A 20,244-nucleotide genomic window follows, 5' to 3' on the forward strand; every position below is an offset into this window, starting at 1 on the left:
AGCTGATATACCAGCATAGCAGCTAAATGGGCTGAGCAATTTTTGTGGCAGCGTACAGGCTCAATCTCACAATGTGCGGATCTGCATCTGAGCATGTTACCCCAGGACCACAATCAGCTCTAAATTATTTGAAGATCAGTGCTTAAGGACTTGGTGGAGGATACTCAAGAAAATTAAGCTGTTTAAGCTGTTTTGTAGAGGACAAGATTACACAAATTGGAAAGCAGAATGGAGTAAGCTATCATCAGTAAAACCAACAATAGGATTTCAAGTCAGTGGAAGAAGGCCATTAATATACAAGAGGAAAACAGTGGGAGAAAGAACTGAAAGAATTTGGGAAACACCAGCATTAGCAGAGAAGTTAGAACAGAGAGAGCCATTTACCATCACTAGCGGTGAGTGGTCAGAGAAAAAGAACTGAATACCCAACTGTAAAAAAACAGTCAAAAATCCATTTGAGGGTTTGTTTATAAGATCTTTATGCAACACAATCAGAAAACTTAAAAATACCAAAGGCAACTGCTTTAGTTTCATTAAACTTTTCCATTGAAATTGTCCAAAGATGGGTAACAGATAAGCCTAGGCACAATAAGCTGAGGAGGCTCTTGTACCAAAAACCATCAAAACAACAACAGCAACAGTATATCACAAGTGGAAAGACAATTTGTGTCTCTAATTTGTAAGTGTGCTAGAATGACTTCCTCTTCTCCATTTGCTCTGAAGCTAGATGACAAGGTTGGAGAGCTAATTTAATTTGCCATATTTTGCAGTCTATTTGGCTTTCCTAGCTTAGTTGCTACATTATCCATGCACAGCCTTGGTAAGATACTTTTTGTCGACTGTCAACTGATATTGTAATTGATTTCGTAGCCTTGCCTGCCAATTAGCTGCTTAGGATTCCTATCTGTCAAGAGATCCAGCAAAAGTGTATGAAATATGTATATATATAAAGTTCTGCCCAAGACTGTCAAGGAATGCAGAATTTCACAAAGGAGCTTAAGGAGGAATTTGAGGAGTGAGGGGTGAGTCCTGCAGTGTTTGCAACAAACTTAAGTCTGTGAACATTAGCATTAGTAGAGGCATATGATGCAAGAAAGCAAGCTTATATAGCATCAACCAATAAAAAAAATTTTCCCATTTCACCCATCCATTCACTACAAATGTTTGTCCAGTTTTGCCTTCAACTTCAGCATTAGCATAGGCATATGATGCAAGAAAGCAAGCTTATGCAGCATCAGCCAAAAAAAAAAAAAAAAAAAAAAAAAACACGCTCCCATTTCACACCTCCGTTTTATCCAAATATCTGTCCAGCTCAGCCTTAAATTTATTTAGGCTATCAACTTCCACAACAAAGAATGGAAGTCTGTTGCACCAACCAACCACCCACTGGCTAAAGGCACACTTCCACACATCTATCTTTCCTCAATTTGAATTTATGCCCTCTCAGAAGATTATTCTGAGAAAGAAGAAGAATCCCATCAGCATGCTCAGCAGTTTGACCATGCTCAAACCATTCAAGGCTTTATACACCTCAATCAGATCACCTCGCAGGTGCCTAGTCTCCAGACACTAATTTGAAAAACTTAAGCCTTTCTTCGTAAGAGCAATCCTTTGTTCCATTCAATAATCTTATTGCCCTTCTCTGTACTCATTCCAACAGCTCTACATCCTTCTTAAAATGAGGCCTCCAGACCTGTATACAATACTCAAGGTGTGGCCTGACCATTGCCTTATACAAGGGGATAATCACCTCCTTATCCCTGCTAGAAAAATTACTGTATATGATTGACAAGACACCATGAGCTACTCTTGCAGACCGTCTGCACTGCTCAGAAAACTTCATATCTGCCTGCACAGTTACCCCCAGCTCCTTTTCGTTCTCTACCACTGTCAGGTAGTACCACAGAGTTGATACGTTACTCTGGGGTTACTGCTTCCCATATATAGTACTTTTGTCAATGTTTGTCAATATTAAACTTCATTTGCCACCTCTCAGCCTACCTGCTCAACTTTTCTAGATCCTGTTACAACAACGTACTGTCATTAGTGTCCTTAACAACCTTGCCAACCTTCGTATCATCTGCAAACTTGGACATTAAGCTTGATATACCATGATCGATATCATTTATAAATACAGAAAACAACAATGGACCCAACACTGAACCCTGAGGGACTCCACTAATAACATTAGTCCACAACGAGCAGTGTCCATTGATTACCACTCTGTCTTCTCCCACTCAACTATCCCTTTATCCATAGCAGCAATTTGCCTAAAATGCCACACTGCTCCAATTTGTTCAGCAGTATTCCATGTGCAACAGTATCAACAGTATCAAAGCCATTCTAAGATCCAAATATGATATCAAAGTTATTCCCTGCATCCAGTTCCTTTGTCACCACATCATAGTATCCAATCAAATTGGTCAGGCAAGACTTTCCCTTAACAAAACCATGCTGTGTCCGAGCTATAAGTGAAGTCTTGTCTAGATGATCCTGCAGTGCTTCTTTAACCAGTGCCTCCATTAATTTTCCTGGAACAGAAGTTAAACTAACAGGTCTATAATTACTTGTGTCGCCCTTTGATCCTCCTTTGTGAATTGGGGTCACATTTGCACATCTCATGTCCATTGGTACCTTCCCTGAGTCCAAAGAAGCTCTCATAATTATGGCTAAGGGTTTGCTTACTTCATTTGATGCCTCCTTTAATATAACTGGATAGATCCCATCCACCCCGAGTGCCTTTTTTATGTTTATCTTCAACAATTTCTCCACCACTTTCCTCTCAGTTATTACAAAATTATCTAGCTCACTGCCAGAGTTTAATTCGCCTCTGGCATTCCCCTCCCCGAATAACTCCTCATGTGTGAATGTAGATGCATTCACATGAGGAGTTATTCAGGGAGGGGAATGTAGAGGTGAACAACTTATTTAAGTTGTTCACCTCTACAACAGATGGACGTTTGTTCCAACTATCAAACACCCACTGGCTAAAAGCAAATTTCTGCACATCTATTCTATAATTGCCTTTCCTCAATTTGAATTTATGTCTCCTCAGGTGAATAATCTAAGCAAGAGAAAGAATCCCATCAGCATTGAGCTTGTTCAAACCATTCAAGGCCTTATATGCCTCAATTAGATCACCTTGCAGGTGCCTGGTCTCCAGAAGCTGAAATTTGCAGAACTTAAGCCTATCTCGGCAACAGCAACCGTTTGTTCCACTCACCAATCTTATTGCCCTTCTCTGTAATCGTTTCAGCAGCTCTTCATCTTTCTAAAATGAGGCCTCCAGACCTGTATACAGTACTCAAGGTGTGGACTGACCATTCCCTTATACAAGGGGACAATCATCTCCTTATCCCTGCTAGCAAAATTCCTGTAGATAACTGACAAGACACCATGAGCTACTCTTGCAGCCTGTCTGCACTGCTCAGAAAACTTCATATCTGACTGCACAATTACTCCGCAGGTCCTTTTCATTATCCACAACCCTGGGTGTAGTACCACCCAGTTGATACATTACTCTGGGGTTACTGATACCCATATGCAGTACTTTACATTTGTCAATGTTAAACTTCAGTTGCCCTCTCAGCCCATCTGCTCAACTTTTCCAGATCCTGTTGCAGTAGCATACTATCATTACTGTCATTCACAACCCTACCAACCTTCATATTGTCTGCAAACTTAGACATTAACCCTGATATACCTTCATCAATATCATTGATAAAAACAGAAAACAACAATGGGCCCAACACCGAACCCTGGGGGACTCCACTAATAACATTAGTCCATGAAGAGCAGCGTCCATTGATTACCACTCTCTGTCTTCTCCCACTCAACCATCCTTTTATCCATTGTAGCAACTTGCACTTAATGCCATACTGCTCCAATTTGTACAGTAGTCTTCCATGTTCCACAGTATCAAAAGCTTTCCTGAAATCCAAGTATATGATATCAAAATTATTTTTTGCATCCAGTTCCTTTGTTGTTCACGTCATATTATCCAATCAACTTGGTAAGACAAAACTTCCCCTTAACAAACCCATGCTGTGTCTGAATTATTACTGCAGTCTTGTCTAGATGATCCTGCATTGTTTCTTTAACCAGTGCCACCATTAATTTCCCTGGAACAGAAGTTAAACTAACAGGTCTGTAATTACTCGTGTCACCCTTTGATACCCCTTTGCAAATTGGAGAAACATTAGCACATCTCCAGTCTATAGGGACCTCCCCTGAGTCCAAGGAAGCTTTCATAATTATGGCTAAGGATTTGCTTACGTCCTTTGCTGCTTCCTTTAATATAACTGGATATATCCCATCCACCCCAGGTGCATTTCTTATGTTCAATTTCAACAATTTCTCCTCCAGTTTGCTCTCATTTATTACAAAATCATATAGCTCCCTGCCAGAGTTTGATAAACTTCTGGCATTCACCTCCCTGAATAACACCTCATGTGTAAATGTAGATGTAAAATACTCATTGTTTGTCAGCTACCTCAGTAGGTGCATCGACAATCGAACCTTCAATGTCAAGTGGACCAATTTGATTCATCCCCTTCCTTCTAGAATTTACATAATTAAAAAAGTGTTTGCTGTTTTTCTTTGCATCCTTTGCCAAAGATTTCTCGTAATCTGCCTTTGCTTGCCTAATGTCCTTTCATTGGTTTTCAGTGTACCGTGGCAATTCATATAGCCACAAGCTCTGAAGTACATTTACTGCATTCATTCAATAGTTACTGGACTGAATATTCAAAAAAACTGCAGTGATTCCCAGTTGGGCTTCATTTTTTGATGCGCATATATATATATATAAAGAAATAAAAATAATATAATGTTTAAATCGTATGTTGCACAAGTTATCCTAATCATAACTGAAATATTTAGTTTTGATGGTGGCAATAGGATGTTCTCTTCAAGTACTGGATTCTTTTTCCACTTCTGAAGCTGAAGGTCACATTTTGACAAGAGAAATACCAGCAATAACTGTAGGTTCCTTGTCATAAACATTGTTCGAAATTCTTCTCACATCCTTTTGATGGAAGTCTACAGGAAGCATTGAGCTGGGTGTACTGAGAATGGTAGGAGGTGATTTACTAAGCTTAGCAATACAAGAATAAGAAGAAAATTAGGATGCTGATAAAACAGATAATCATCAGCTGTAAGGGGGGGGGGGTAAACAGATTTATGAGGTTTTAACAGAGGTGGAAGTACAAATGAGCAAAAGTCGTGGCCAATAGCTTTAGCAAGAGAACAGAATGCTTGACTACCAACTGGACAAGAAGCAAGTTTTCTACTCTTAGCATGTTCAAAATATAGCCTGATTGAATAATAACTGCTTTACAATTGTTGGAGCATTAGTGTAAGCAAAAAAATGAACCTGGAGATTTGAATGCAAGCCAATGTTGCAATATACAACATTCTCATCTTAAAGAGCCTTTACACATTTATTTGAAAACCAAGTTTAGATAAAGGATGAGATTTTAAGATGGAGTGTGGAATAAAGAATTTAACCTACAAGAATAATTTCAGTTACACAATCTGAGCAAACATTGACATCAGAAGATTTAAAACTATAATTCAATCAGGGAAAAGAAGAACAGAATTATCATAGATCATCCCATTTTGCATTCTTTTAATGCCAAAGTAAGTAGTCCTCTGGGCCATTTGTGAGAAAAGATCAATGGTATGTGATGAGAATTTTCTGGTATTCTAGCAGGTGAATGAACAATCTATGCAAAGTCAATAGCAATTGCTATTGCAAATGCTAATACAAGCAATGAATATAATTAAAAAATCATGATTTACAGCATTACTTAAAATTATGATAACAATCTTTTAAATAGCAACCATAAAAAAAAAAATGACAAGATTATGGGAAAATCACTTCTTCTACCAAAGCAAAGTAGGTGTGCAATTTTCTTTATTAGCTGTATGAGCAATAGCTAGTTTAGCTCCTTTTTATTTGTTATTCATGAGCTTTTAGTCCTATACACTTTAGTTAGCAAAAAATATTATTATTATTATTAATAATAATGGCAAATGATGCAAGGAAACAAACTTATATGACACAAGAAAAAAAAAATGCATCTGTACATACCCTCCAAAATTTGTCTAATCTTTTCTTTAATTTATTCAAACAACACACTTCCAAAATGTTAGCAATTATTCTTCAATCAGTCTTTTCCCAATTTATGTCCCCTAATGTGCATTGTCTGTGAAAAGAGTTAGAATGTCATCAGCAATTTCATTTACTCAATCCATTTTAAGCCTTAAACAATTAAATGAGATCACCTTGCAGGCACCTAATTTCCAGACACTGCAATTTGCAAGACTGAAGTCCTTCTCAGTAAGAGTATTTTTTTGTGTCCCTGATTATTATTGCTCTTCTCTGCAATAGATCTACATCCTTCCTGAAATGAGGCTTCCACACCTGTATGCAGTACTTAAGATACAGCCTAACCTATACTATACAATAACCTAACCTATACTACAGGTCCTTGAGGTTGTCACAGACATTCTCTCAGATACTTGTTAACAGGAGAGATTGCTTCTACAGGGATGGGATACACTTAAATAGAAAGGGTGCAAGAATATTTGCTGATGCTATTGAGGCAGTGTTAGGTGGGTCGGAAAACTGCTAGCTTGAGGGGAGACAAAGACCAATAGATTGACAGTAGCCACTGGCAGAGGTGAAAGAGATTCTTGCACTGCTTCTATTAGAATGAGCAGAAACCTGAAAAACAAGATGCATGGTATTTCAGAGACTGCTGGGAGCCACTGCGGTACAAGTAAACACATGGGTTGTGTTAGGGTAGCTAAGAATAGAAACAGGTGCAGGTATACTTGCGTGTACACCAATGCTAGGAGTTTAGTAAATAAATTTGATGAATTTGAGGTATTGCTCAAAACATCAAAGGCAGATATTGTTCGGATATCAGAGATGTGGTGTCACACAGATATAAGGGATGCAGAACTGCAATTTGGGGAGTACAACGTCTACAGAAAGGATAGACAGGATTGGAAGGGGAGAGGGGTTATGCTATTAGTTAAGAAACACATAAAAACCAAGGAAGTGAAGCCAATCGACATTGCTGGACAGTGCAGTGTGGAGTCAGTTTGGTGTGACATAAACATTGGGAGATCAAAATTGAGAGTAGGAGTGTGCTATAGGCCTAATGACTCTGATGAGTATAATAAGGAACTGTACAGGGAAATAGAGTGGGCCAGTAAATCAGAGTGTCTTATAATGGGAGATTTTAATTTCCCAGATATTGACTGGAATTTGGGGGCTGGTTACTCACACACTAGCAGGGCTTTTGTGGATTTATTGGATGATTGTTTTCTACATCAGCATGTTCGGAAGGCAACTAGAGGGAGTAATACTCTTGATTTGATTATCAGCAGTGATTCTTCATGCATTAAGGATCTGCAGATAAATGAACCACTAGATGGCAGTGATCACAGTGTGCTGAAGTGGGATTTACTCAAAGAGGTAACTACCATTAGGGGTAAAGGGAAGGGTTATTGCTTCCGTAAAGGCGACTACGATGGACTGAGACAGTATTTAAATTCTATACAGTGGGACCAACTGATGATGTTACCAACAGCAAATTCAAAATGGGAAGCATTCAAAGAACTTATCTTGGAAGCTACTAGGCTTTACATATCAACTAAGAAATATTGTTCAAGGTTTAGGCCAAAATGGATGTCAGATGAACTAATGAGGCATATGGCAGAGAAGAAAAATGCATGGGATACATACAAATTAACACATGACACAGAAGCCTATGATATATACAAGTTGATATGCAACCAAGTTACAAAGGAGGTTAGGCAGGCGAAGGCAGATTACGAGAAATCCTTGGCAAGGGATGCAAAGAAAAACAGCAAAGAGTTCTTTACTTATGTAAACTCTAAAAGGAAGGGGGTGAATCAGATTGGTCCACTTAATATTGATGGGTCAAGTGTTGACGATCCTGCTCAGGTAGCTAACAAACTAAATGAATATTTTGCATTGACATTCACACATGAGGAGTTATTCAGCGAGGGGAATGCCAGAGGTGTATTCAACTCTAACCGTAAGCTACAGAATCTTGAAATAACTGGGAGTAAAGTGGAGGAGAAACTGTTGAAGATAAACACAAGAAAGGCACCCGGGGTGGATGGGATCTATCCAGTTATATTAAAGGAGGCAGCAAAGGAAGTAAGCAAACCCTTAGCCATAATTATGAGAGCTTCCTTGGACTCAGGGGAGGTACCCATAGACTGGATGTGTGCAAATGTGACCCCAATTCACAAAGGAGGATCAAAGGCTGACACAAGTAATTATAGACCTGTGAGCTTAACTTCTGTTCCAGGAAAATTAATGGAGGCACTGGTTAAAGAAGCACTGCAGGATCATTTAGACAAGACTTCAGTTATAGCTCAGACACAGCATGGTTTTGTTAAGGGGAAGTCTTGCCTGACCAACTTGATTGGATACTATGATGCAGTCACAAAAGAACTGGATGCAGGGAATAACTTTGATATTATATACTTGGATCTTAGAAAGGCTTTTGATACTGTTGCACATGGAAGACTGCTACACAAATTGGAGCAGTGTGACATTGGAGGCAAATTGCTGCTATGGATAAAGGGGTGGTTGAGGGGGAGAAGACAGAGAGTGGTAATCAATGGACACAGCTCATCGTGGACTGATGTTATTAGTGGAGTCCCTCAGGGCTCAGTGTTGGGTCCATTATTGTTTTCTGTATTTATAAATGATATTGATGATGGTATATCAGGCTTAATGTCCAAGTTTGCAGACGATACAAAGGTTGGCAGGGTTGTCATGGACACTACTGACACTATGCTGCTGCACCAGGATCTGGAAAGGTTGAGCAGATGGGCTGAGAAGTGGCAAATGAAGTTTAACATTGACAAATGTAAAGTACTACACATGGGAAACAGCAACCCCAGAGCAACGTATCAACTCTGTGGTACTACACTGACAGTGGTAGAGAATGAAAGGGACTTGGGGGTGGTTGTGCAGGCAGATATGAAGTTCTCTGAGCAGTGTAGACGGGCTGCAAGAGTAGTTCATGGAGTATTGTCAATGATATACAGGAATTTTTCCAGCAGGGATAAGGAGGTGATTATTCCATTGTATAAGGCGATGGTCAGGCCACACCTAGAGTACTGTATACAGGTCTGGAGGCCTCATTTCAAGAAGGATGTAGAGCTGCTGGAACAAGTACAGAGAAGGGCAACAAGATTAGTGAATGGAACAAAGGGGTGCTCTTACGAAGACAGGCTTAAGTTTTGCAAATTACAGTGTCTGGAGACTAGGCACCAGCGAGGTGATCTGATAGAGGTGTATAAAGCCTTGAATGGTTTAAGCATGCTCAATGCTGATGGGATTCTTCCTCTAGCTCAGAAAAATCACCTGAGAGGGCAGAAATTCAAATTGAGGAAAGACAGATGTAGGATAGACGTGCAGAAATTTGCCTTTAGCCAGCGGGTGGTTGGTTGATGGAACAGACTTCCATCCCTTGTGGTGGAGGTTGATAGCCTAAATAAGTTTAAGGCTCAGCTGGACAGGTATTTTGAACGAACAGAGGGGTGAAGTGGAAGTGGGTTTTTTTTTTTTTTTTTGGCTGATGCTGCATAAACTTGCTTTCTTGCATCAAATGCCTCTACTAATGCTAATGCTAATATGCCAGACAAGCTGTACTTGCTACCTGGGAGTCTAAAACACTGATGGAACTGATATTCGGGTGACACTCAAGTCAAGTAGACCCAATTTCGGCGAAGTCCGTACAGTCTGTGACAGCCAAATCCTCTGCTTGCACCTTCACGATGGTGGGACTGTTCGTAATCCTGGGTATAACTTCCATGCACAAGTACATGGTGAGTGACCACCCGGGTGTGAGCCAACGTAAGCAGGGGTCGAGGTGTGGCACCTACACCACATGGAGGAACGCCGCCCCTCTATGTTACCAGGCAGTACTAGGTGGTAGATGACTCTCATCAACCGGTGAAATACCACCACTTTGCTTATTGGAGGCTCGAAGTGGTGCAACCCATGTTTAGTCTCTAGAGCTAAGTTCTGGCCAACCATTCCCTTTCTCTTCCATCATGCAGTATGATTGATGACTTTTGAGGTTATGATGAACGTCGTGGCGAGATCCAATATTCCTTACATTTCGAGGGTACAGCTCTAAAACGGTGTTCGCAGGCCGGACGCTAGTTAGTACACCGAACCGAACCTATTGGTAACTCTCTAGGAGGCTTCAGGATCAGCTAGTGTATAATCTTGTTACCTCTACTCTGCCAGACAGTGAATGGAGGGAGTCCGAGTAGCGTGTATGTGGGGAGCATAGTCGAGACCACGTTATGTCAAGGAACTGGGTATATTCTTACCACATGTACGCCATATCCAAAAATTTCATTACTTCATACAGCATGTCCCACCCACTTTTTCTTACTATTGAATACACCATGAATTGTCAAACTAATAGAGCAAGCTTATCTGTGAAAATATCTAAACCTCCCAAGCACTTCCTAATTCATTTCACAAATATACGTGGTCTCAATTCTAATCTCAACGATGTCCATTTCCACTTGCAGTCTGCCAAAGCCCATGTACTTTTTCTGACAGAATCTCAGTTATCGGTTGATTCAACTACTGCTCATCTCAGATGCCCAAATTATTATCTGTATGATTCCTTTCGCCGCAAAGGTGGTACTTGTGCATATGATATTCCCTGTCAGAGACTTGGATTTTTGGAATCTACTCTCTGATCTTCTCTGGCTTAAAATCTCTCTACCTCATTGTGTCAAATTCATCTGTTATCTCTACCGTTCTCCCAACTCCACTAACCACTTGAAGCTCTTTGACTTCCTCTCTTTGCAACTTGACTTTCTCCAGTCCAACTGTCCTATCAGTGAGGTAATTTTCCTTGGTGATTTTAACTTTCACAACTCTAGCTGGCTTCCGTTTTCTAGTCACACTGACCCAGCTGGTCGAGGTGCTGAAGGTTTTGCAATTACTAATGACCTAGCACAGATTGTTCATTTACCTACAAGAATACCAGACAATCCTAATCATACAGCCAATACGCTTGATCTTTTTCTCACAAACAACCCTTCTTCTAAGTATACGGTCGAAGTGAGAGGTCCTTTAGGCACTTCAGATCACAACTTGGTGATTGTCTCTTCTCCAATGGAACCTTTATCTCATGGCTATTCCCAACCTCGTGTTGTTTGGCATTACAAGAATGCAAAATGGGATGACCTGCGAGACTTCTTTTCTTCTTTTCCTTGGTCGGATTACTGTTTCAAAATTTCTGATATCAACGTTTGCTCAGATCATGTCAGTGAAATTATTCTTGCAGGAATGGAATCCTTTATCCCACACTCCACTTTAAAATCTCGTCCTTTATCTAAACCTTGGTTTTCCAATAAATGTGCTAAGGCTGTTCAAGAGAAGAATGCTGCATATCGTAATTGGCTTGTTTCTAATTCTTCAGTTTCATTTTCTGCCTACGCCAAAGCTCGCAACAATTGTAAAGCAGTTATTAATCAGTCCAAACTAGGGTTTGAACAGGCTAAGAGTAGAAAACTTGCTTCTTGCCCTAATGTTAGCCGAGCATTCTGGTCTCTTGCCAAAGCTATTGGCCGCAACTTTTGCTCATCTCTGCTCCCACCTCTGTCCAAACCAGATGGTTCTGTTGTCACTTCAGCCAAGGATAAAGCTGACCTGCTAGCATCCCATTTTTCTTCCAGCTCATGTATTAATGATCTTGGTAAAACACCTCCCACCAATTCCCAACACGCTCCATTCAATGCCTCCTGTGGTCTTCCGTCAAAAGGATATCAGAAGGATTTTGATGAATCTTGATGCTAAGAAAGCTCCGGGTCCCGATGGTATTTCTCCACTTGTTCTCAAAACCTGTGCTCCTGAACTTACTCCTATTCTTTGCCGCTAAAAAGGGGTGACAAATCCCCCCATCCAATTATCGTCCCATTTCAATTACTTCTACTCTTTCTAAAGTAATGGAGAAATCAATTAACCGCCAACTCTTAAACTACCAAGAAACCTTCTGTCTGATCAACGATCGCCAGTATGGATTCCGTCAGTGTCGATCCACTGGTGATATTCTGGCTTATGTTACCCATTTATGGACTAATTCAATGGAAAAGTTCGGTGAAACACAAGTAGTTGCTCTTGACATCTCAAAGGCTTTTGATCGTGTTTGGCATAAAGGTCTTCTAAACAGGTTTCCATCTTATGGTTTGCCAACTGTTTTTAGTAATTGGTTATCCAGTTTTCTCTCTGATCGCTCACTAAGGGTGATGGTAGATGGCTCTCTGTCTTCTAACTCCTCCACTAATGCTGGTGTCCCCCAAGGTTCAGTTCTTTACCCCACTCTTTTCCTCTTGTATATTAATGACCTTCTTCCATTGACTGGCAATCCCATCCATAGTTTTGCCAATGATAGCACATTGCATTCCACTTTCCATTTTGAGAAACCTTGTCCTGCTCAATCAGCTTCAACTTCTCGAAAATCTGCTACCAATTCCTTAAATGCCGATCTTCAGGTAATTCTCCAGTGGGGCAAAGACAACTTAGTTGATTTCAACCCTTCTAAAACTCAGTCTTGTCTTATATCTCGCAAAAAGGATTCTTCTGCTCCTATGCTTATCTTTAGGGACACTCCAATTTCTAGGCAAAATGATATATCTCTTTTGGGGATTACCCTGACTTCTAATCTCTCTTGGCACAAGCACATTACAAATATTGCTTCCTTTGCATCTAAAAAACTTGGTTTTCTCTTTCGCTCTCGGCATTACTTTTCTTCCAAACAGCTGCTCACTCTGTATAAATCGCAAATCCGCCCTGCCATGGAATATTGTTCCCACATCTGGGGTGGTGCCCCCAAAACCTCTCTCAGGCTTCTTGATTCCATTCAGAAGAGGGCAGTTAGGTTAATTAATGATTCATCTCTAACAGAGTCTCTCCACTCGCTTTCTCATAGACGTACTGTTTCTGCTGCATGCCTCTTCTACAGATACTTCAATGGGCACTGTTCTTCTGAATTGGCTTCTATAATTCCCGCTCTCTCTTTCAAAACAGTCCGAACATGTGCCGCCACCAGCCAACATCCATTTAATGTCCAACTTCAAACCCACAGAACCAACATTTCATCTTCCTCATTTATTCATTCAACTGCTGTTTTCTGGAACAACCTTCCTTCATACGTATTTCCTGAGAATTACAATCTACAGAAGTTCAAGTCCAATGTCAACAAATATCTTCTTTCGTCTTCTCAACCTCCAACTCAAGCATGGTACTAAGTACTATAGGTTCTAATACCTCTCATGTTTGGGGTTCACACAAAAAAAAAAAAAAAAAAAAAAGGATGATCCTCCTGCCGGCAAAATTCGTGTATATCATCGACAGAAACCCATAAGCTATTCTAGCTGCCTGTCTGCACTGCTCAGAAAACTTCATTTTGGGCTGTACAATTACCCATAGGTTTCTTTCCTTCTCCACCACCTTGACTGCAATACCACTCAAGTCATATATTATTACTGCTACCCACATACAGTACTTTCGCATTTATCAATGTTAAACCTCAACAGCCACTTCTCAGCCAGCTGCCTAATTTTCTAGGTCTTATTGTAGTAGCATAAATACTACACTGTCTTCATTCATACCATAAATACTCTCCTAACCTTTCTATCATATGCCAACTTAGACATTAAGCTTGATATTCCTTCATCAATATTGTTAATAAATATTAAAAATGGTAAGAGACCCAGCACTAACCCCGTAAGAGACTCCACTAATGTTAATCCAAGGTCAATGCCCATTAATAATCATTCTCTGTCTTCTGCCACTCAACCATCCACTTATCAAAAGCAGTAACTTTTTCCTAATGCCTTATAAGGTATAAACTGTTTTAGCACATTTCTCCAAGGAACAAACTTCGAGCATAAAGAGCTGCATACAGATTATAAGCCGCAGTTAGCCATTCTTAGAACAGTCACTTCCTGATGAAATTTATGTTTAAGACAAATTATGTGCAGACAGAAGGGCAACAAGATTGGTGAGGGGAACAAAGCGGTGATCTTACCAAGAAAGGCTTAAGCTCTGCAAATTGCAGTGCCTAGAGCGTAGGCACATGAGAAGTGATCTGATTGAGGTGTATAAGGCCTTGAATGGGTTGAGCAAGCTGAATGCTGATGGGATTCTTCCTGAGATTAAGAACCTGAGGGACATAGATTCAAACTGAGGAAAGACAGTTGTAGAAAGGGGCTCACATCTGGTGAGTATGGGCTTGGCACACCCAGGGTCCTGAGCTAGATATCATCATTCTTCTCTTTCTTGGTGATTTCCTTCTACTTCTGATTCTTGCTCTCCCTCCCACATTAATTCAGAATTTTTTTTTTTTTTTTGGCTGGTGCAGCATAAGCCTCAGGCTTCCTTGCACCATATGCTAATAATAATAACAGATGTGCAGAAATAAATAGATTTAAAGCTGAGCTGGACAGGCATTTGGAATGAATGGAGGGGTGAAATGGGAGGTTTTTTTCCTTTTTTTATTATTTTTTTTGGCTGATGCCGCATAAGCTTGCTTTCTTGCATTGTATGCCATGCCAATGCTAAAAGCTTTGTTCTGAAGAAAAAAAATGCTATTTAAGGAATCAGTAAAAACAGAACTCTTCAAAAATTTATCAAGACATAAGAATGATAATATGCAGGGGAAGCATTAAGGCATTTATACATACTTATGTGCAGAAATTTGCCTTTAACCAGCTGGTGGTTGACAGTTGGAATAAACTTTCATCTGTCGTAGTGGAGGTCGAAAACTTAAATAAGTTCAAGGCAGAACTAGACAAGCATTTGGAGTGAATGGATGGGTGAAATGGGAAGGATTTTATTTTTTATTATTTTTTTTATTTGGCTGATGCTATATAAGCTTGCTTTCTTGCATCATATGCCTCTACTAATTTTAATATTTGATTTTCATAAATAAATGCGGAAATATTCAAGTTATTACAATCTTTTAAAGTTATTTCAAATTAATAAACTAAACCAGAAGGTAACAATGTATCACAAGGTATTAAACAAGTTAAGTAATTATCAAATAATGTGCCTAAAGGTTCTATACTACTCAAGAAAGGTTCACCAAAAACACTTCACTATCTGATGCTCCTGATGTGTTGGGTAGCTGTAAGGTGAGAACTGTATAGCAGTTTTTTATTGGGGGGGGATAAATATGGGTTAACATAACAACATGATATTTGGTACAAATGTGTAAAAGAATATCTGAAAAACTAATGATATTTTGAAAAGGATTGGAGTACTTGTTCCAAATTTATCATACTGTTTCTGTAAGGTGGGGAAATTGTGGGCTATAGAATCTGAATTAAAGCTAACACCTCTCCAGTTGCAATGGATGTTTAGATCTGACTTTTCTGCATTGAGAACTGAAACATACTTTCACTCACTTAAATATATATTAATATCTATGATTTGGGGGGGGGTATGAATCAGGGAATTATGGCATTGCAAATTAGCCTTAAACCTTCCCAAAGATTAATTTAGCATATGTTGAAAATTTGGTGTTGATTCAACCTTTCCTACCAGAATAATCCTAAACATAAACTAATACAGCAAACTAATACACATTTCTGTAGGGAACTGATCCAGAAACCTTCCAGGTACAAATGGAGCATACCTTGAAAATTTGGTGTCAATCTGACTTTTCCTTATAAAGTAATGCCCAAAAATCCAAAACATACTTCAATTTATATATATATATACAGATTTTTACAAAAGGGGGGGGAAAATGCTGAATTTCTCATGGTCATTCTAATAAAATTCAGGATTGCTCAACAAATCATTCTAAACAACCAAATATAATATTTCTTGAAAATCATCCACTGGGAGTCAGGCTGTTAAACACAGACAGACAGTGAATACAATAGGCACTTCATACATTTGTGAACACACTTAAGAAAGTACATGATTATGCAACAGATTCGTAGAGGAGGAAGGTATGTATGCTATTCAAAATGAGGGAGTTGAAGAACAAGGTAACAAATGCAGAAATGAGTAATTTGGTAAACAAACACACTATACATTCTGGGATCATAATTTAGACACTTTAGCTATATATCAGAATATCCCATATGTTTTGAAACCATAAAAATCCATGACAGAACTCTACTGTCCCAAAACACACACACAATAATCTAATGGATAGTTATCAATTATTCTTTAAATTATAAACCCACAACACACCATTGAGTGTTTATCAAATCAAATGCCTACTCCTTTATTTTAGTTTTGTTCATTCTTTATAATTTGTTGTTCTAAATACTTAACAGTTATCAAATTTGAACAAATATAGATATTAAAACCCTCTGGCAGTGCACAAAAACAATGTTCTATTTAGGAACAAGAAACAGTATGACACTGTTGACATTTCTTAAATTTTTAATTGAGAAACTGTGGAAAAAATTATCTTAGAAAGAGAGTTACTTCTGATCAAATAAATGGTTTTTGAGTGCAAAACAATTAAAAAAAAAAAAAAAAAAAAGTTGGATTATTATTTGTTCCACAGCTGACTGGTAGGTAAAAGCACAGAGGTGTGAATACGCGTGTAGATTAACATGACTTCTAAATAACTGCCAACAAATTACGGCAAGGAAAATTCAGGACATTATCAATCTTCCTGAGCCTATTACAGACTTATAATCTTGGAATTTTCTGATTATAAGTTTTAAATTGACTATTCCATTAAGCTACAAATTTTGGTTGAGCCTTGAGTTTAATTTAGTAAATATAAAAATTTCTAGTTTACTTATTTCACTACCAAACACAAGTGGTGAAATAAGAAACAACAAAATTGCCTCAGGGCAGTGGTTGGGAAAGGGGAGTCAACCCCTGCCAAACAAGCCATTTGCACCCTGAAATGAAAAAAAAAAATTTTAAGTTTCTCCAGGCCTGAATAGGATTTCAACTGAGACCTTTCCAAATGAGTGATGAACAGTATGTTCTACAGTCTGGACACTTGATGTACAGACACTATGTCATTCTGTTCCTGAAATCTTGGCAAAGTGGTTTTACAGTTCTTGTTTTGTATCTCTATAGAAATTTTTTTTGTTTCATTTATGGCTCATATTGACAGCCCACTTTAATTGTAAGTTTTTTCTTACAAGTGATTTTCTTTTTACTCTTATTATCCTGAGAGTGCATTTCATATGACCATTTACACTGATATATTATGAGTAGAGGGGGATGGTGCAGGTAGACTGAAGAAATTATAAGAATTTTGGAAATAAGCAATGAAGATTTCAAGATCAAATTCAATGTGAACTCTTCAGCTGACAAGCCAGCACACTGTATGAACAAAATGCTAGCTCATCAAATGAAGATGATGCCAGTAACAGTGCACAATAATGTACAAGATTTAAGATTTATGGTTGGAAAAAAAAGTTGAGTACCTGTACTGCTCTGCTGTTCAGCACCACACCTCAAAACTCAACATAATAACATATCAACACATCTTCAAGAACTGTGTGGCCCTGCAAAAGCATTCTTTACAGGGTGTGCACAAAGTTTGCCAAAGTGATCGAATTAGCTTTCATTTTATTTATCTATTTATTTTCTGCATTCTGTGACAGCCCCAATCAGAAAGTCAAGGCTGTCTTATGCCTGTTCTAAGTGCTGAATTATTTTAACATTACAACCATTTGTAATATTCAAGATTATTTTAAGAAGAGATTTACATATGAGATTTCATAATCACTTTTTTTTCTTTTTTTTTTGGGCTGATGCTACATAAGCTTGCTTTCTTGCATCACATCCTTGATTACTACTACTTTAAATGATTTTTATCAATTTTTGTGCCTCTATTTGCATTTATGATGATAAGAACAAATTATCTATCAGCATTTCAATTATGTATAATAGAGCATTTCATTTTTTTTTTTTTTTTTTTTTTTAACTGGGTCCCTTTGATCCACCCAACCAATTATGAAACAAATATTTTATCCTACCAGTTTTAAGCTAATAATTATTTTTATTTCTTTCTGATGTATATCAAATCTTACTTTATTTCAGGCACCACATTATTTTACTGAATTCTGGTATCACTGTTTTGGCATGTCTGCTGAAAGAGAGATGAAACCTAATCTGATTATGTTTTTATTTATAACTGTCAACAGTTGAAATTATAATACTATTTTAAAACTGCAAGGTCCATTTTCTACCTAGCACCAAACCCCACAGCAATATCATTAAGAGTGATGCCCATCTAAACATTAAACAAAGGCTTAAGTTACATTGCACTTTCATTACTACAGCTAATAGTACACAAAAAAATTTGATGCCCATACTATAAATATATAAATTTATTTGTTTATATATGAAGTGACAGACATCAAATTTCTGTAGTTCCTTCGCCACTGCTGATTAAGTCCCAATTTTTACATGTTCATCATGCATTCATGATCCAACATTAAACAAAATTTTTGAAGCTACTGGGTAAAAAAATATAATTTCAAAATATGCTAACAGCTATGACAGATGCACATGCTTGTTTTAAGGTTCATCTGGAATTCTTAAAAGTGGAAAAGGGCTTTAAGGGGCAGGTTTAGCAAGTATCTTCAGTTTTTTTAGAACTGGCTGGTACAGATTCCTATTCATTTTCCTCACATCAATACCAGGAAGCATCCATCAGTAGTTTGATTCTGATATTTTGACTTTTCTTCAAAGCTGTTATTTGGTCAATATACTTCATACTGCTGAAAAATTCATCAATGTAAATGCCACACTTCGGTTTTATGACGGTGTTAGTTTTTTGGTAACTGGTTGTAGGGTTGATTTTTTTTTCATCACTCGCATTCCGATTTTGCACTTTCAAAATCGAATATTTGTTATAACACAATTACGTTATGATGTGGCTTGAAATCCACGATTTGGTCACATATTTGCACTAGACGTAAAAATTCTGTGCTTTAAGTTTGTACATAATACAAAATTTATGTAAACACCAGAGCTGTGGTCGAAACATATATCCAGCGTTTTTCTCGAATAGCATGTACTTTTCATTTTTATTACTTATAAATACGCTGTCTTCTGTTTCTTTTGGTTTATCCATACTTTTTTTTTTTTTTTTTTACTACATCCCTGGCAAACCCTAGCTATTTTGCAGTTTGAGTGGGCATCACCAGATTTCTAAATTGTTTTATGAATTGTGGTGAGCAATTCATAAATCTGAAGTTGTACGGCACGCGCTAGATCATATATGAAAATATACCGTATGTTGATTGAGAAAATTCAGTTAATTTGTCAATAACAGTATCAACTGTGAACACAAGAATGCTATTACCAATGGTTTCAAAAATTTTCCCACCAAATACAACTGTTGGAACCTAGAAAAACTTCGGGTGTAAGGAAGACAAACCTCCAAAAAAGTCTAAACACAAAAAGCATTATTAAAATACCGAAAAAATTCAAAATATTATGGTGCAGATGAAAAACTCATTTTCAAAAATGTATAAAGCTTACGGTGTACGAGAAATAGTTTCTCACCATTGTTAAAAATTTACGACAATCATAAGTGAGAAGTGCCTTCCAATTCTCAAGATTTTGTCATATTTTAATTTTGTTAATTTTCTAATTCATTATAATTCTAACAACTGTACAAAACCAGCACTACAATTATGTTAGGCTTAAAATGTGATCAGCAGCATATCACAGCTGTACGCCACCTACAGAACAATTTCCGGATTTAAATACTGTACTTTCACTTTATCATACCTACAAACTGTTCCATATCCGAGACTTCAAAATCTAAGTATAAGCCTGGAAATCAGTTCAGTCTTTTCGAACGGTGAAATTGTTAATTTATAGAGACATGAGTCGCAAGTTAAAAGAGATGACTAGATAAATTAAATTTCAAATAGGCTAACCTGAAGAATGCAGACAAAATATAAGCACAGTAATTACAATTTAAAGATATTAATAAGAACGGAAATAGGGAGAGGCACCACACCCCTCATTTTCAACGATCACAAAATTATAATAAAAAATAATAATAGAATTGCAGGACGATAAGTGATTGGCAATAGTTGATATCATATCAAAAGTACCACAATGTCATTTCCATCACTGGTATTAATAATAAATATAGTATTACCATTGTACTTTTAGCAGCCCTTCCCCTAATCCTTGAAATTGTGGCAAAT

The 20,244-nt window shown here is 37.9% G+C and overlaps 1 protein-coding gene across 3 annotated transcripts in view; it reads right to left on the reverse strand.

The window, feature by feature from the left end:
* The window catches only part of mri (BTB/POZ domain-containing protein mrityu), a 384,830-nt gene extending 365,171 nt beyond the window's left edge, over positions 1-19,659 (reverse strand). For all 3 annotated transcript variants that reach the window (XM_090381835.1, XM_090381837.1, XM_090381834.1), the window contains exon 1: positions 19,589-19,659. The gene's annotated coding sequence lies outside the window, so the exon portion shown is untranslated. The remainder of the gene's footprint in view (positions 1-19,588) is intronic.
* Between the last annotated feature and the right edge of the window lie 585 nt (positions 19,660-20,244).

Source organism: Mastigoproctus giganteus, chromosome 9, assembly GCF_048544385.1.
Source record: "Mastigoproctus giganteus isolate SK-2022 chromosome 9, ASM4854438v1, whole genome shotgun sequence".
NCBI classification, from domain to species: domain Eukaryota; kingdom Metazoa; phylum Arthropoda; class Arachnida; order Uropygi; family Thelyphonidae; genus Mastigoproctus; species Mastigoproctus giganteus.